This window comes from Heterocephalus glaber, unplaced genomic scaffold (assembly GCF_053883595.1).
Source record: "Heterocephalus glaber isolate CG9 unplaced genomic scaffold, H.glaber_assembly_v1.0 deba00001577, whole genome shotgun sequence".
NCBI lineage: Eukaryota > Metazoa > Chordata > Mammalia > Rodentia > Bathyergidae > Heterocephalus > Heterocephalus glaber.
Genome location: NW_028258358.1, coordinates 10,317,529 through 10,333,412, shown reverse-complemented (window position 1 = coordinate 10,333,412; position 15,884 = coordinate 10,317,529). Strand labels below are relative to the sequence as shown.

At 36.9% G+C, this 15,884-nt stretch overlaps 1 long non-coding RNA gene across 1 annotated transcript in view; it reads left to right on the top strand.

The window, feature by feature from the left end:
* The first annotated feature begins 12,622 nt into the window (after positions 1-12,622).
* LOC147823499 (uncharacterized) overlaps positions 12,623-15,884 on the top strand; it is a 41,921-nt gene continuing 38,659 nt past the window's right edge. The window contains exons 1-2 of the long non-coding RNA XR_015443743.1: positions 12,623-13,008; positions 13,163-13,202. This is a non-coding gene — a long non-coding RNA (uncharacterized LOC147823499). The remainder of the gene's footprint in view (positions 13,009-13,162; positions 13,203-15,884) is intronic.

Sequence of the window (15,884 nt, the reverse complement as noted above, 5' to 3'; positions counted from 1 at the left end):
AAACTCTTCTTTTGTAATGGGACATTTTCATGAACTGTCACTAGTCACACTAATTTCAAATGGAGGAACAACTAATAGACAGAGCAAAGGAAGAGTTAAACACCCCAGACGTGAAAATAGAAGTAACATGGGGAATAGTGGTTCTCTAGCTCCACCGAGGCAGCACAAGGAAACATGCAATTGATTATAAAATATTGGAAATGTGCTGCCTATCTAGAGAGAGTGTACTGGGTACCCAGTGACGCCTACTGTCCTCCCTTGTCTATTATTCATTTTTGAATTTCAGAAGTCATAATGAGAATAAAGGTGATAGACAGTATGTTATTAAATCTGGGTGATAGTAAGTTGCACTAATTGTTTCAATTTATAATTTATTAAATTGCTTGGTAAGCTTTATATGAGTAAAAAAGGACCTTCTGCACTCTAATAAAGAAGACATATATAGACAGGCAAAGCATTTCAGACAAATATACATGGACATGGACAATGAAAGCTGTTCATGATGACACAAATGACTAAAGTGAGGCACACAAAAGCTTCTGGAATTCTTTTTTTTTTTTTGCATCAGGATTGAACTCAGGACTTTGTGCTTTCCAGGCAGTCACAGCACCACTGAGCTACATCCAGGGCCCAACTCCTGGAATTCTAGGAAGGGCTAGATTAAAATCAGAACAATAAAAAAAAATCATGCAAAAGATGGTATATAAGCAAAATTTTGAATGATGGTTAGAATATCAGTTGGTAGAAGTAATAGTAAAAAGCGATCCAGTTAGAGAAATTTAATATCATAGAAGTAAAAAGGAAAGAAGTATATTAGTTTCATTCCACTGGAGTGCAGGGTAATCCTGCAATAAAAAATAGTCAAGACAATTTGAGATAAATTTGTGTTTCAAAATTAAAAAGAGAATCCCTTTGATGTCTGAGAAACTAGTTGCATGAAATGTAAATAAGCCATTGAAAAGTTAGTGAAATGCAAAGAGATATATTTAAATTCTGAAATACGGCTACTAAACCACAGAGGCAATAAGTCCTATTATTGGGAAACACCATTGTTTTACATGTACTGGTGGCTTTGCAGATATGTGTCAAGGTGTGAGCAGGAAGAGAATAAATTATTCCCTCCAAGCGATAGATAAAAAGTAAAGTTCCCACTTTAAAAATCGAAGACAAAGATTCAGAAGATAAAGATTCAATAAGATTAAGTGTGTTTAGAAAGAAGGCCAAATGAGGAGAAAAAATAGTTGAAAAGAAGCCAAAGAGAGACGTAAGGCTAAGAAAAGAGAGACATCTAATGAGATATTTTTAAATTATTTTCTGTGGTATGGGTCCCTTTTTCTGCCTCTCCTATGTATAGAACCCTTTAGAGTGGATACTCAGGAGCACTGAATTCTGTCTCCACAGGGGCAGAGCTCCTAACAGGAGTTCTAAAAGCTCGTGACTGTGAGGACTGCTGATTTTGTGTCCTCCTGTGAGGAAGGCTCAACCCATAAGGAAAGGCCTCTGTATTCTAGTAAGCAGATGATGAGGAGTCGCTCAAGCTTGGTTTATTTTTCCTCATTTGTTTTCATCAAATCTATGTTTTAGAAACATACCTCTGCCGTAACTGCAGGGACTAGTTGGAAGACAAGATTGGGAAGAAGAAAGACAGATTGAGACTGTTGAAATAATTTGATTTAAGGAATTGATAAACTGACTTAGGGTGCTGACATCAGGTATGGAAATGGAGAGACAGTTTTGACAGACATTCACAAACAAAGCCAGAAAGAACTGGCATGCCAGCAAGTTGAGTGATGTCGAAAAACGGAGAATCAGAGATGAATCCTGGCAGTGAAAATGCAAGCTACTTTTGGTGGGCTTTTTGTGAGTAAGAATATTATAGGTACTTCAAAACTATTTTTAAATAAATAATTTCACTAAGTAAATTAAAAGTTAATATTTGAAGTATGGGACAATAAATATAAAAAACATTTGGTAAGGGCTGGGGATTTAGCTCAGTGGTTTCGCCGCCTGCTGTGCAAGCGCAAGGACCCGAGTTCGATCCCCAGTACCTAAAATAAAACAAAACAAACATTGATTATTTGGGCCAGGGATTTAGCTTAGTCGTTCTGCCGCCTGCTTTGCAAGCGCAAGGACCCGAGTTCAATCCCCGGTACCAAAAAAAAAAAATTAAAAAAAACCCAACAAAACATTTGGTAATGGAAATTAAGTAAAATCATGTTATCTTAAATTTGATTTTAAGTGTCACTCTCAACTCATGCACTGTTTTTTCTAAATATGAAATACATATTTAGCTCTGTCCTCTGACAACCAATAATAATGAGCACTTTGGCTCTTTGGTTATTGTCTCTGAACACTGTGTTCGTGTCAACAGGAAACAGAATCCAACCTGAAATAGGTTCTACTGGCCTGAGATGGGATCATTTGCTGGCAGGCAGTCAAATTCAGAATATGGAGTATTCAGCAAGAAAAATGGCACATTTTCCCCAACCAATAGGTGGCATACAAAAAATGAACAGGATATTATTATAGGGATAAAAGATACTATTGAAATATATTAACTTATATTGATAAGGCCTTTCTTTATCTAATTAGAATAACCAAACTGTTCATACTTATTCCTGGGATGATCAGAAGAGCATTAGATGGAATTAAGAATTTGTCCTTATTCCTATCTGTAGGAAAAAGAGGAAAAGGAAGGAAAAATGTACTTATAATTTAACAATATTCTAAAGTTCGTTTCTTGTTTGTTTCTAGTGAAAATCTATTGAGATAGGATAGATAAAAAGATAGGTAGAAAGAAGACAATAAATATCATAATTTTAAAATTGTACTTTTAAGAAAAACTGCCTTTTTTGGGACACAAAAGTTACTCAAGCCTTTTTCCCATTCAGGAAACTCATCCCAAAAAATTCCTAAGTGTCTTAAAGATACAGTAAGCCTGTAAATTGGGCCCTGGGCCCATGCTTTTCACCTATAAATTGACCTTCATCCTACAGATCTTCTTTTTCTAGAAAGCTGTAATATTAGTGGGCAGCATATCTCAACTCTGAGCACATGTAAATTGTTCCCATTTTAAAATAGCCCCACCAAATGGGTGACTTGATGAACAGTAAGAATATACATGATAGATAACCCATCTTGAAGACACCCCAAGATTACATAAATATACCCAGCTCCAGACCATAATGTACCTCTCTCTCAAGGTCCAGTACTCTGTCCTTTCTAAGTCTATACTTTTTCAGTTATGTCTAATAAATGATTTTACGCCTTGTGGCAGGTAAGGTGGAATGTCAACTTGATTGCCTTTGGGAGCTGGCTGGGGAGTGATGAAGCACATTTCTCTTAGTGTGGGTCGTGGAGGTGTAGCTTTGAGGTCTATGTCTGGTTCCTCACCCCTTCTTCTCTGGAACTCTTCCCCTGCTCTGCTTCCCAGTTGCCATGTACTAAGCAGCTTTGTCCCACCACACCTCTGCATGATATTTATGCCTTGGGGCCACCTGACCAAACTCAATCCCCTTAAAACATGAGCCAAATTAAACCTCCATTTTTAAAGTTGTGCTTGTCTGTATTGGGTTGTAGCAACAGGAAAACTGGAAACATACTTCTCAGTGATGCATCCTGAAAGTTCTGTGTGTGTGTGTGTGTGTGTGTGTGTGTGTGTGTGGTGCGTCAATGAACCTACAGTCTACCTTGTGGGTTTGATGGGTAAAGTCCCCTATCTCCTCTTTGGGGAACCTCCTTGAACCCCATGCAGTGATACTCTGATGTCTAGAGTTTATTTAGAATACTTCAGGACACAAAGTGAAACAAAATGTGCAGGAAGTTGAATCAGGGTGGAGTACAGGATAGAATCAACTCAACGAAATGTTAAAAATGACTGAAGTTGGGTGATATATATGTGCAATTCATTGATCCATTTTCTCTAACTTTTTGTTTAGAAATTTCCACAGAAGTCTGTTCAAAGAAAAGATAACTTTTAGTTTTAAGCCTCAAAGTAACCATTTAAAAAAACTAATGTACCTGGTCTCCCCACCTTATGCATATTCCCATTCAATTCATCCCCCATATTCTTTGTGAGCATTTGTTTTGTTAATTATGTGAACTCTTTGGGCTTCCATTGACTTCAAAGACTGCCAAAAGTTAATCAGACTAATCAGAAATTCACATAGGACCTTCCATTATGGTCATTTTATTCCTTTTTTGCCCTTATTGAAGATTCATTAAATGTTAAACTAACCTTTGTACAATAAACAATTGAGAGGTATTTAGTTTATTCAAAGTGTTGTACAAACAGTATCTCTATCTAGTTCCAAACACTGTTCATCATCCCTAAAGAGATACTCATTAAGATTTTACATTAATGTACTTTTAATCTTGTTCAAGCTAGAGATCAATCTATGTCTCTGAATATGGACAATGCCTTTCTTATTTCACTTTGTCTCACAATGGTCTTTCTCTAAGAATGCCCCACTCCATATTGCCCAGTAGAAAACTTGTTTAAGTTCCAAATCAAATTTCATTTATGAATTCTCCACTATCCCACAAATTGGGTTTGCTTGTCTACCACCTCTGAATTCCAGCATCAGCTTTTCTTACAATCTTTCAATGATGAAAGATGCTCTTCCTTAGGATTATATTGAGCATAGAATTTTATTTCACAATTTATTATTGCAATGATAATAGAGCCAAATAAATTTAGAAGAACTGGTTCTTTGGGCCATTATATCTGAGGGAGGAAAACTGATTTCGGAATAAAACAAAACAGCTCACACATCTGCAATATGTAAATGCTCTGGGAAGAGGCTAATTCTATATTAAATCACAGAGTGAGAGGGAAACATTACCAATACTGTCAAAGTTTCTAGTAATAGAAAATGTTCCAAAACAATTTTTAAAACAAAAAAAGTGCAATGAGGCAGAAAATAATGGGAAAAATCTATGGGAATAAATGTTCAGCATTTGAAAATTCTCCACCAGGTCACTGCTGGCAAATGCATTGATGTTGGCTGGGTCTGGCATTTGAATTATACAGGAGAGCCAGACACTTCCATCCCCACCTGGGTCCACTTCATGGCTCAATCAGTCTTATGGCCCCAGTGCTGCAACAGAGTCTGGCATTGAGGCTGAATCACACAGATCACAGGCATACTGAAATCTTAAAAGCCTATGTGCTATAGTAGTAACCAAGTCCAACCAAGTAACCCTACTGTTGAAAAAATGGGGCCATGAGGAAGGAAGATTGACTTTTGAAATTTACCTAATGAGTAGCAGCAAAGACAGTCTTGAAATTCAAATAGTCTTACTCCAATTCCTAGGCTCTTCTCCATAATATAGATTATTTAGTTATATATTCCTTTATTTTCCTTAAGTCTTAATTGACTTAGTTATTTCATATTTTTGTGTATAGGAATTTTCTTTAAAAGTTTAGTTTATGATTATTTCACCATGAAGGCAAAGAAAAAGAGACTGTGAGGATCAAAGTTATTTATACTTCTTTAAGAAAGTAAGATTTAAGATTTACTTACAAAAATTTGATACATTTGTTAAGTATTGTGATCTATAAATTTTATTATCAAAATGATGAAGAAAAAAATGAGCAATAAAATAAAAGCCCAAGGTCTGACAAGGGTCAAGAGAAATAACATAAGGAAATCAAAAGCCAAAATCTGTGCTGCAAAAGACACAGCTTCTTTCCTTGGAGTAAGTCTAGATCTGATCCAGTTTCTAGCTTCCTTGTGGACATACGCAAAGCAGAGGTCCAGCTCACTCAGACACTGGCCAGGGGTGCCTAAGTTGCAAACTTTCAGTCATGTATTAATTTGCTAGCCCTGCCATGATGAAGCACAGCGAACTGGTGGCTTAAACAACAGAAATTTATTTCTCACAGTTCCAGGGACCAGGAAATCCAAGATCAAGGCTGATTTCATTTCTAATGAAGGCTTTCTTCCCAGTTTGTAGACGGTCACCTTCTTGTTGGTGTCCTCACACACAATGTGGGGATGAAGGGAAACAGAGACAGGCAGAGTGGTAGTAAGTATGAAGCCCTAGTGTGATAGGACTAGCTGGCATCTTTATAAGAAGAGAAAAATCTAACCATATTAGGAATTCTTCTACGTCTTATTTACAAATATAGTCATCTTTGGAGTTAGGGCTTCAGTGTATGAATTCTTGAAGGACACAATTTAGTACAGAAAAATTATAATCTCTGCTTTCATGTTTACATACTCTTTTCTCTGTATTATCTGTCTCTGTCCCAGTAGTAACTTTTTATTAAGATTCCAGTCCTATTGAATTGGGAGTCCACTTTAATCTTATCTAATTACATCAGCAAATGATTGTATGTCAAAATAAGTGAAGGATTAAAATTTTCAAATTTGCCAAGGAAGAAGTTCAGTGGTAGAACTCTTGCCTAGCATGTGTGAATCCTTGGTTTTGATCGCCACACTACACCCCTCCCCAAGTTTTTTTCAACGTTTGAATTTGGTGGGGGATACAATTCAACCTATAACATCTATGTCACCTTTTATGGAACCATGATATCCAATACTTTAGATGGTGTCAACAGATCCTGAGGCAAGATTTTGAGAGCAAGTAGTTATTTGAGGAGTATAAGGACATGAGCAGGATAGCAGAGAAGTGACATACAAAACAGTGCATGGAAATTCAGTACCACATTGGTATATTTACATTAATCTCATAGATGGAATATGTGAAGGAACCAGTTACCCCTCCAGAGAGGTAAAAAACAGTGGTATTTAAACCCCAGTATACTTCCATATCATTAGTGGATGGCTGCTGTATCCTCTATTCTGTCTCTCTCCAATGTTTGCTTTAGCCTAGACCAACTATCTCTGGAAAGAACACATATTAATGAGCAAAGACATAAACCACATCACAAACCTACTTCCAGTCCTTCCTTCTGTGAGTACTAATCTGGATTCCTGCTAATCTTCATTTATTATATCCGAACAATACTTAGAAACATCCATGTTAAACAAGATTTTCTCCCAAGCCTTTTATCTGGCACCAAAAAAATCATCTACAGCCCAGCATCACTCTGGATATTAAACTACTTCCCAACTGGACTCCTACTCTAAGAACTAAGAACAGCATTCATCTCCATTCTTTATCTGCCATGAAGACAGGAAAATAAACATAACGTGGGAAAAAATGTAGAACTTGTTTCCTTAAAATATTTGGCAATCTTAGTTTTCTTTGTGTCATATCAATGAATGCTGCTAATAGAGATTCCATTTTGGCCTTAAAATAATGTATGTATTTTTTGCTGTGGCTTTCAAACCTCTAAATGCCTTCCTCAAAAATTTGGCCCATGTACAGTACATGATGGTGAAAAAAGTGAAACAAAATAACCCCAAAACCTCTACTATGCTTTAAAACAACATACCAAAAAGCACAAAGGAAAGAAAAAGAGAATTATCAGCTACTCACAAATGTCATTCTCCAATTATTTCAATCTGTCATAGCGATGATAATGGATAAGAATTACAGATGCCTACAGCAGGAAGGGTTCCATATGAGGGAACGGTAAACTATGTCAACTCCTGCAAGTTTGGAGAAAATAAAAACAGAGAATTAGCTTTGGGTTTTGGCAAAAACCCAAAGTTCCAAGATATAAGAGACTTTGATAGAAGGTATTTGAGTAGAGCGATGGAAAAAAAGACTTGATTAAAATAAATTGGGCAGAAAAGGGTATGTAAGAAAGTAGAAATTGTGAATCTTAATAGCTCTTTTAAGGGATATAACTATCACAGGGAAAAAAGAAAATAAACTATTGGAGAAGGGTATAAAGTCAAGAAAAAAAAAACCACACACAGTTTTAAGACGAACTATCAAGGCAAATTTTTGAACCAATGGAAATAATCTAGTAGATACTGATAATAGTACAGGACAGAGAAGGAAATAATTAAGCATACACATGACTAAGAAAAAATAATGAGCACATGGCCTCTGATAGAAAAGGGACTCTAAGAGAAGAGAAGATGACCATGTACACAGATACAAGTGGGTTTATGGGCTTGGTGACAAGATTAGATTGTTTCATCTGAATATATTCATTTTACTAATAAAATACAAGATGAGGTCATCTGCAGAGTGGTGTCAGGGAGCAGAAGGAAGTGGAGGGATTGGAGTTTTGAGATGAAAGATTATATTAACTTATTAGTTCCTTACTGCCTATCTTAGTTACTTTCTCCTTATTGAGACACAATAACTGACTCCCACAATTTAAAGGAGAAGAGGTTTATTTTGGTTCACAGTCCATAATCTTGGTTGGCGCCAAGGCAAGATGACATAGCAGAGGAAAATTAGCTCATGGCATGGCTGCAAAAAAAAAAAGAGAGAGATCAAGGAAGGAGGAAAAGAGACATCTTTCCAGGCCATACCCCCAATGATCCACCTCCTTGGACCAGGCTTCACCTCCCAAAAATCCAAAATCAAATTGCTCACTGTACTTCCTCAGTTGACTCTTAGGAGCATCCTTATGGGTCTCCTCTAGCTGTTGGAGGCTCTTGGAATCCATCACTTTGTGGCAGTATTACCCTAATCTGCCTCTATCTTCATATGATATTCTTCCCTGGGTCTCAAATTTCCCTCTCTTATCTTTTATAAGGATATTCAACTTTGGCTATAGAGACCATCCTAAACCTAGGGACATCTCATCTTGGAATCCTTAATTATGCTTGCAACAAGACTTTATTTTCATGAAAGGTCACACTTATATGCAAGGCTTAATACATGGATATATCTTTTTGAGCAACACTGTTCATCCAACTATAGAGGTGATATAATCATCTAAATCAGCAAAATAAAATAACTAGGGAAATGTGTAAGTCAGCTTTCTAGTGTTGTGAAAAATACCTGAGGCAAACAATTTAAAAAAAGAAAAGATTTGTTTTGACTCATGGTTTTAGTCCATGGTCACTTGGCCTTCTTGCTTAGGGTCTTTGGCAGTTCTCCAGTGGCTGGAGAATGTGATGAAAGAGTACTATTCCTCTGATGGTGGCGGAGAAGCAAAGAGAGAAAAGAAGGGGCATACCCTAAATGGTCTAAATTCTATTCAGTAGGTATATGAGTTTATAGGTTCTACACCTCAGTAGGCTTTTGGCTAAGCCTTAACACATGGCCTCTGTGCAGTATTTAAAATCCAAACCATAATAGGGAATATGGAGGGACTATCTGGCAATGTCAAGGATCCCTATATACTTTTGATAAGTTAAAACAAGACCAGTCCACATACAATTGTGTGATTTTTTTCTTAGCAATGTTCCGCTACATGCATGCCAATATGAAGCAGGTGCATAGTTGATTTAGTCATAGTTGAGACTGTGCTAGCAGGTATGACAGAGACAATAATAAGGATATTGTATACCTCGAATAGAAGTGGCGATGTAGTGTAGAACTATGGTGTATTACTTAGAAGGTGAGTTCAAGAAAAGAGAGTTGATTTGTTAAAAAGTATCAATTATTAGAGGTTACTATGAGATTAAGAAGTCAATGAAATGAAGGAAATTTGAATGAGGATAGGTAGAAAATGTGACTACTGAGTTAGATGCTTAAATTAAGATTTTAGAGATTAAGGTTTCTCAACTTTAGCTACCTGTTAGGATCACCAGAGATTCTGAATTAATTGTCTGGGGTACGGGCCTGGAACTGTGCTATTGCAGGGTAAAAATCACTCACCTACAACAAACCTAGAACACAGATGACTGTGGGTCCAAGAGCATGTGTAGAGTACAAAAAATAAAAATCAATGGAGGTAAGACAAGGTATCAGAGGGTTAAAAGGATCTCCCCAGAAGTAGGAGGCGATGTGAAAACCTCAAGGGACAGAAGATGATTCATGGGATCAAAAGATGAAGTAGACACCTCAGGAGGATAATAATTACCAGGGGATGCCAAAGAAGTATTATAAAATATAAGTTTAAAACTGTGCTTAAAACACTGGCACCCAAGGATTCACCTTCCTTGAAGAGATTATCAGGACTAAGAAAGTCATTGTTTATATCATTGACTGTTATTCTCAAATGGTATATATAAGTGATTATTTGCTGGGAAATAATTTGAAAGAAGATCAGCCTGATTTATACTTTGAAATTATGCCAGGAATGGCCAACTAACTTAAGAGAATCTGCCTTGATGCTCTCATCCCTCAAGTTACCTAAAACCTAGGACCAGTGGGGACACTTCCTTCTATCATCCAGAAAAAAAGGATAGGACTCATGCTGGATTTTCCATTTTTGTTGCCACTGGTTCCCTCTGTGGCTGCCAATATCTCATGACCCCAAAACTATAGGTTTATGAGTTTATACATTTTGCACCTCATCTCAAGCCTCTCTACCTATATTGTTTCCTCTTCCTTGAAGAATCTCCAGCCCACAAGATATACAATGAGCCAGGCATGGTAATCCCAGCATTCTTGGAGGTTGAGGCAGGAAAATCACAAATTCAAGCCCAGCCTGGGAAATTTAGTAACTTGATGAGACCCTGCCTCAAACAAATAGTAAAAAATGAGCTAAGGATGTAGCTTCAGAACAAAGGCCCTAGATTCAATCTCCAGTACAACACACATGCAGCCCACAATTTTTCTGATATTTCTTGCCTTCCTGTTGAGGGTGGCTGGACTTAGTAACTTACTCTATTGAATATTGAAAAGCAGAAGTGATGGGATGTCACTTTTAAAATAGTATTGGAAAAAACTTTCACTAGGGTGTAGACTCCTACTGACAACCATATTTTGCCTATAAGCCCTGTTAATTTTTAAGCAGTCTTTGCAGAAAACAAGGATTTTGGGGAAGGACACTTATATCATGTCAAAATAGACACATCTGCATTTCCTAATCTGAATTAGAGAAGTGTTTATCTTCAACAGATTAATTCACCATATCCCTTTTGTCTTAGTACAGAACCACTTATTTTAATTATCAGTTTGTTATATATTAGTCTGATTTCCCCAATAAGTTAATCTTCAAGGTAAGAGAGTCAGTCATTAGCTACTCAAAGCCATGGACTGCACCCTTTTTCTTTTATCTTTATCATTTATGGTCCACCACAATCAAAATGTCACTTGGGAATGTACCTTCATGGAAGGACAAGACATAGAAATTGTTCTTGTCCACAAAATCCCATTGAGCACTTTGAATATTTTATAAAACATGTAATTATATTTTATTTTAAAGTACTTTCTAACAGAAACAGCTCAATGAATTGTGATGAAGTGCCCCCAGTGTTTTTCTCCTTCCAAAAATGACTAAATATTTTTTTCATAACTCACCATAACCGTGTTGGAGTACATGAAGCAGAAGCAAATACATATATAATAAGCATATATTTCACTTCCTCATTCTTGATTGGATGAAATATTTTAGTTTGGTCTCAAGCAAGTGGTTGTGAGATTCCCCCATTCACTCACAAGCCCTTTAATTTTAAGCACCTATGATTTTGCCTACTTTTTCTTAAAGTAAAAAAAGATAAAACATTTGATCATTAATTAAGCATTAATTGATGTGAAGCATTGATCAGACAAATCAGTAATAATATTTACATGGTCCTTCATACTTACAAAACATCTTTTTTCTCCTTTCTTCTCTGACCTCAACAGATCTGGGAGCTAAACATATAGCAGATTTTTCTTTTTCTGTTTTACAAATGAGGAAATGGAATGTTAGAGTGAGGTTAAATGACTTGTCCAAAACCCACATCAAGTAAGTTATGGAACCAGAAATTGAACAAAGACTTCTGAGGCCATGATGTGAATGATTGATACCCTCATGCATTAAATCATCAATGGGAAAGACTATCTTTTACACATGAGCAAACTCAGGTCTGATAGTTTTTGTTACATATTCTCCAACCTTCTGAGGGACAATTCTCATGCTTTATTTTATGTGAAAAACAAAGAAAGCGTCTCCTCCATGTGTAACAATCTATCTTTCATCACAGTCATTTGTGTTTCACATGACTGAGTTTGCTGTGTAGGAAATCATCAGAGTATTATGCCAAATGGAGGAAAATATGATAAAATCCAGCATTCCTGGCTGAAGCCTGTGTGATTATGAACACAATACTGTACTTACAGTAGGATGCCAGAGTGAGTAGATGCCACTTCCTTTGAAAAGATGAGCATTCATTCTGACCTAATAACTATCTAACGCTGGGTACAATTATCCTCCTCCAAGTGCTGCATTATTATTTGACACATTAATTGTTGTGTCATTTCTTTGTGAAAGACATGTCGGGTGTCCAATGCAAACCAGAAGCTTCATGAATTATCCACATCAGGGTGCTGCAGCACTGGTTTACCTTTCCAAAACAAAATCGGCCTAATCTTATCATCTGCTTTCCATGACCACAGGACGACTTGTGCTGCCCTGTGACCTCCAGTACTTTCTTCCTGAGCTCTGGCATATTTGACAGGTATCAGCAATGGTGCACTTGCTCACTAGTGCCGGGAAAGCTTTCCTCCTCTTAGACAAACTACAGAGAAATAGCTTTGCAGAGTGGAACATTCTTTATGACATAGTTTCTGACAAGGAAATCTTGCACAAAGAGATCTTCTTTCTCTTCATCTATTACACCTTGATTCCTTTCCCTTCTCTTCCAGGAAAAGAAGGAAAACTGCATGGAGGGCTGTTTCCAGGGCATGGAAGGCTGTTTCCAGATAAGTAATCATTGGCTCCAGCAAGGCCCCAGCTTTGAAGTCTGGATGATCTTATTCCATTGCTGCAGCTGCTCTTTGGCAGCCTGTGCAGGCTGATGGGCTGGAGGCTCTGGGTTTGCCTCTGGCCCTGTCATCTGTCGCATTGTTAGCCCACTGATGGGCTGTCTCTGCTTGCCCTTTAAGCTTGCACTTCCCTCTTTCCAACTTTGGCTGCCACTAGTCAGGAAAATCAAGCAGCCACACAGCCCCCTTCCTCGCCTTCCTGATCCCAGTGGTTGAATCATCCTCACAGCAGAAAACAGAACCTCTCCATTGTCTGCGCAAATATCTTGGGTATGTATATCACACAGCAAATTATTGTTTAAAAAATCAGAATTAGAATGGATTTGATATTCCATATTTTGCCGCTAGTTAATGCAGTGTCACCGCGAAGACTCATCTCCCCTTTTTGTTTTAATTGGGTTCTTTTCTATGGTTTTCATTTCAGTTTGCACCTGATTCTGACATATACTGCTGCTGATTACCAAGTAAGTTGTTCAGTGAGCTAGAGGTATGATAAATTAAATATGATATGTATCAGTGAATCTGTCTTTGGCTGCTTCACGGCACATGATAATTTGGGAAGGGACTATTAAAATAAAATATTAAAGAATAAGCAGAAACAGCCCACTGTTAACATGTCCAATGGCAAGAGAAAATTACAGGTTTCATTGTATATGCAGCACCATCTGCCTCTTTGCCGAGGCTGAGCCTTCAGCTCTCCCAGGGGAAATAGCTGTGGATAAGTTATTCAATTAGAACAGCATTATTGGCCAGCTACCTTGGAGAATTGGGTTGATGATGTTGTGATTATCCTGCTCTACATTCCTTCATGTCTCCGGCAGGCTGCAGTGCATGGTAACTTCCTTAAGTGTTTACTGAGCCCTACAGTAGAGGTGAACAATTGGAATGAAGAATATCAAGGAGTCCTGAAAGAAAATCAATTTTGAATGAACTTTTCTCGCTTAGCCACAGCTCCAATATTCTGAGTCATCCTGTATTTTTGTAGACTTTCATTGAATTAAGTGACAGAAATGGCAGTAGGGAGGAAAGTGAATTTCATGATATGCATTTAACCTGTGGCACCACACAAAATAATTCTTCATGTACGACTACAAGGTAGAAAAATACTCAGGCCTTCTCAAATATTATATTCATCTTAGGAATGGGAGAATCTCATAGGGGCATAATGCTTTTTTTAATAGAGACTTCAGCTGTTCTTCCAAAACACGTGAGTCATACAAAGTGAGAATTATTTATGTCACTCTCCCAAAAGATAAGAACTTTTTCCAGATCATGCCACTCAACCAACAACTTCTTGGGAAATGGAAGCTTCCTGGGAATATTCATTGTTATGTATCAGATCCGTGATTTGTAACAAAAAGACCTAATGGTATTTCTCTTACCTCACCAAAAAAAATATGTATATATATATATATAAATATATAATATTTTTAATTTTTTAAATAGGTACTTATTAAAGAAAATTGGACATACAAAAAAGTAACTAAAAATTAAAATCCAAGATTATTTTCACACCTTTGATAAATATGTATATATACATACAGCCTCCTATGTAAAATATTTTGGGCTTGTTTATTTGTATTCCAGGGGCAGTTCTGGAAGTGTTTTATCTTTGCTAATTGAGCAAGGAACTCAGACACATACCTTGTCACTAGTTCAGATATTGATAGCTCTGGAAGGTAGCTGTCTATATTTCACTCTTCATAAATTATAGGAAGTATAAGTTCACATTTTTGGTCCTTTTGTATTATGTATAATGCTGGCATGTCAAGTTATTCATTTTTGATAGCTTCTATACCCATTATGTCATTAATTTCCACTAAGTTTATGACATATTTGATACATAAAATGTTACTGCAGGTAGTCAGACATATTTTTTTCACCTGTGATATTTTTCACTACATTATATTTGGAAAAGCCTTTTCCCTTGACATATGTTAAATATTTACTTATATTTTCTTGTTTTAAAAGTTGGAATTTGTTTTAACTGTTTAATCCATCAGATATTTATGCTATTCCTTGCTATTCATGAGGACTGGTCCTACAACTTCCTATGGATACCAAAATCCTTAGATGTCCAAGACTGTGATATAAAATGGCATATATAGCATTTGCATATACACATCATCCCATATACTTTAAATTATCTTTAGATTACTTATAATACCTACTATAAATACTTGTAATATTTATTGTGGGTGTAGTGATAAGAAAAGTCTCTACATGTTCACTATAGATGCAGTAGTTTTCCCTGAATATTTTTCACCCAAACTTAGTTGAATACAGAACCCACATATAAGGGGAGTGGCTATAGGTGTCTTTGTATGTATGAATGTATATATTTAGAACTCAATCAATGGTCAAAGATAAATGTCTCTGTGGGGGACCAGCTATGGTAGCAGTCATTCTTAACATCTCAGTGGTCAAAGAATTTTCTGATCCTGTAAAGTCTATATGAATCCTAGAACTTCTTGGACAGCTATCCTTGTATGGTAAGCTGTTTACCAATGTGCTTCAATCTAATCATTTATTTTTTCCCCTTAGTACTGGGGATTGAGCCCAGGGCCTTCATACTCAGCTACATCCTTAATCTTGTATACTTATTTATTTTTTTTTTTTTTAATTTTGAGACAGAGGCTCAATAAGTCATCTTAGGTAGGCTTGAACTTTCAGTCCTCCTGATTCAGCCTTGTACAGTGGTGGGATTACAGGTGTGGCCCAGCACACCCATCAAGAGTGCTTCAATCTTGTGGCACCTCCATCTCAACCTAAAGCTTTGGGCTCACTGTGGCAGGAGAAGAGAACACAGAAAACTATGTACCAGCTCCTACAGGTTTTGGGGCTCTTCTCCTAAAAGAGTGTAGCCAGGTGCAGTTATGTAGCCATCACCCACTGAGAAAAGGACAGAGCAAGGAGAACTGCAAACATCACTAAAGTCTTGTGGGGTTGGCCACAGCCTACTCTTTTATTTCTCTGAATATTCAGTTCCCTCTTCTCAGGCACAGATATCACAATTATACATACCTCTCGGTGAATTAAGTTTGGCCTAAAGCTGCTTCCCTACATATTATAAATTTTCCATAAAGGTTTCTCCAGAGAGAATGTCTTTTTGTAATTTTCCTATTCTTGTTTTTGGTCCACTTATC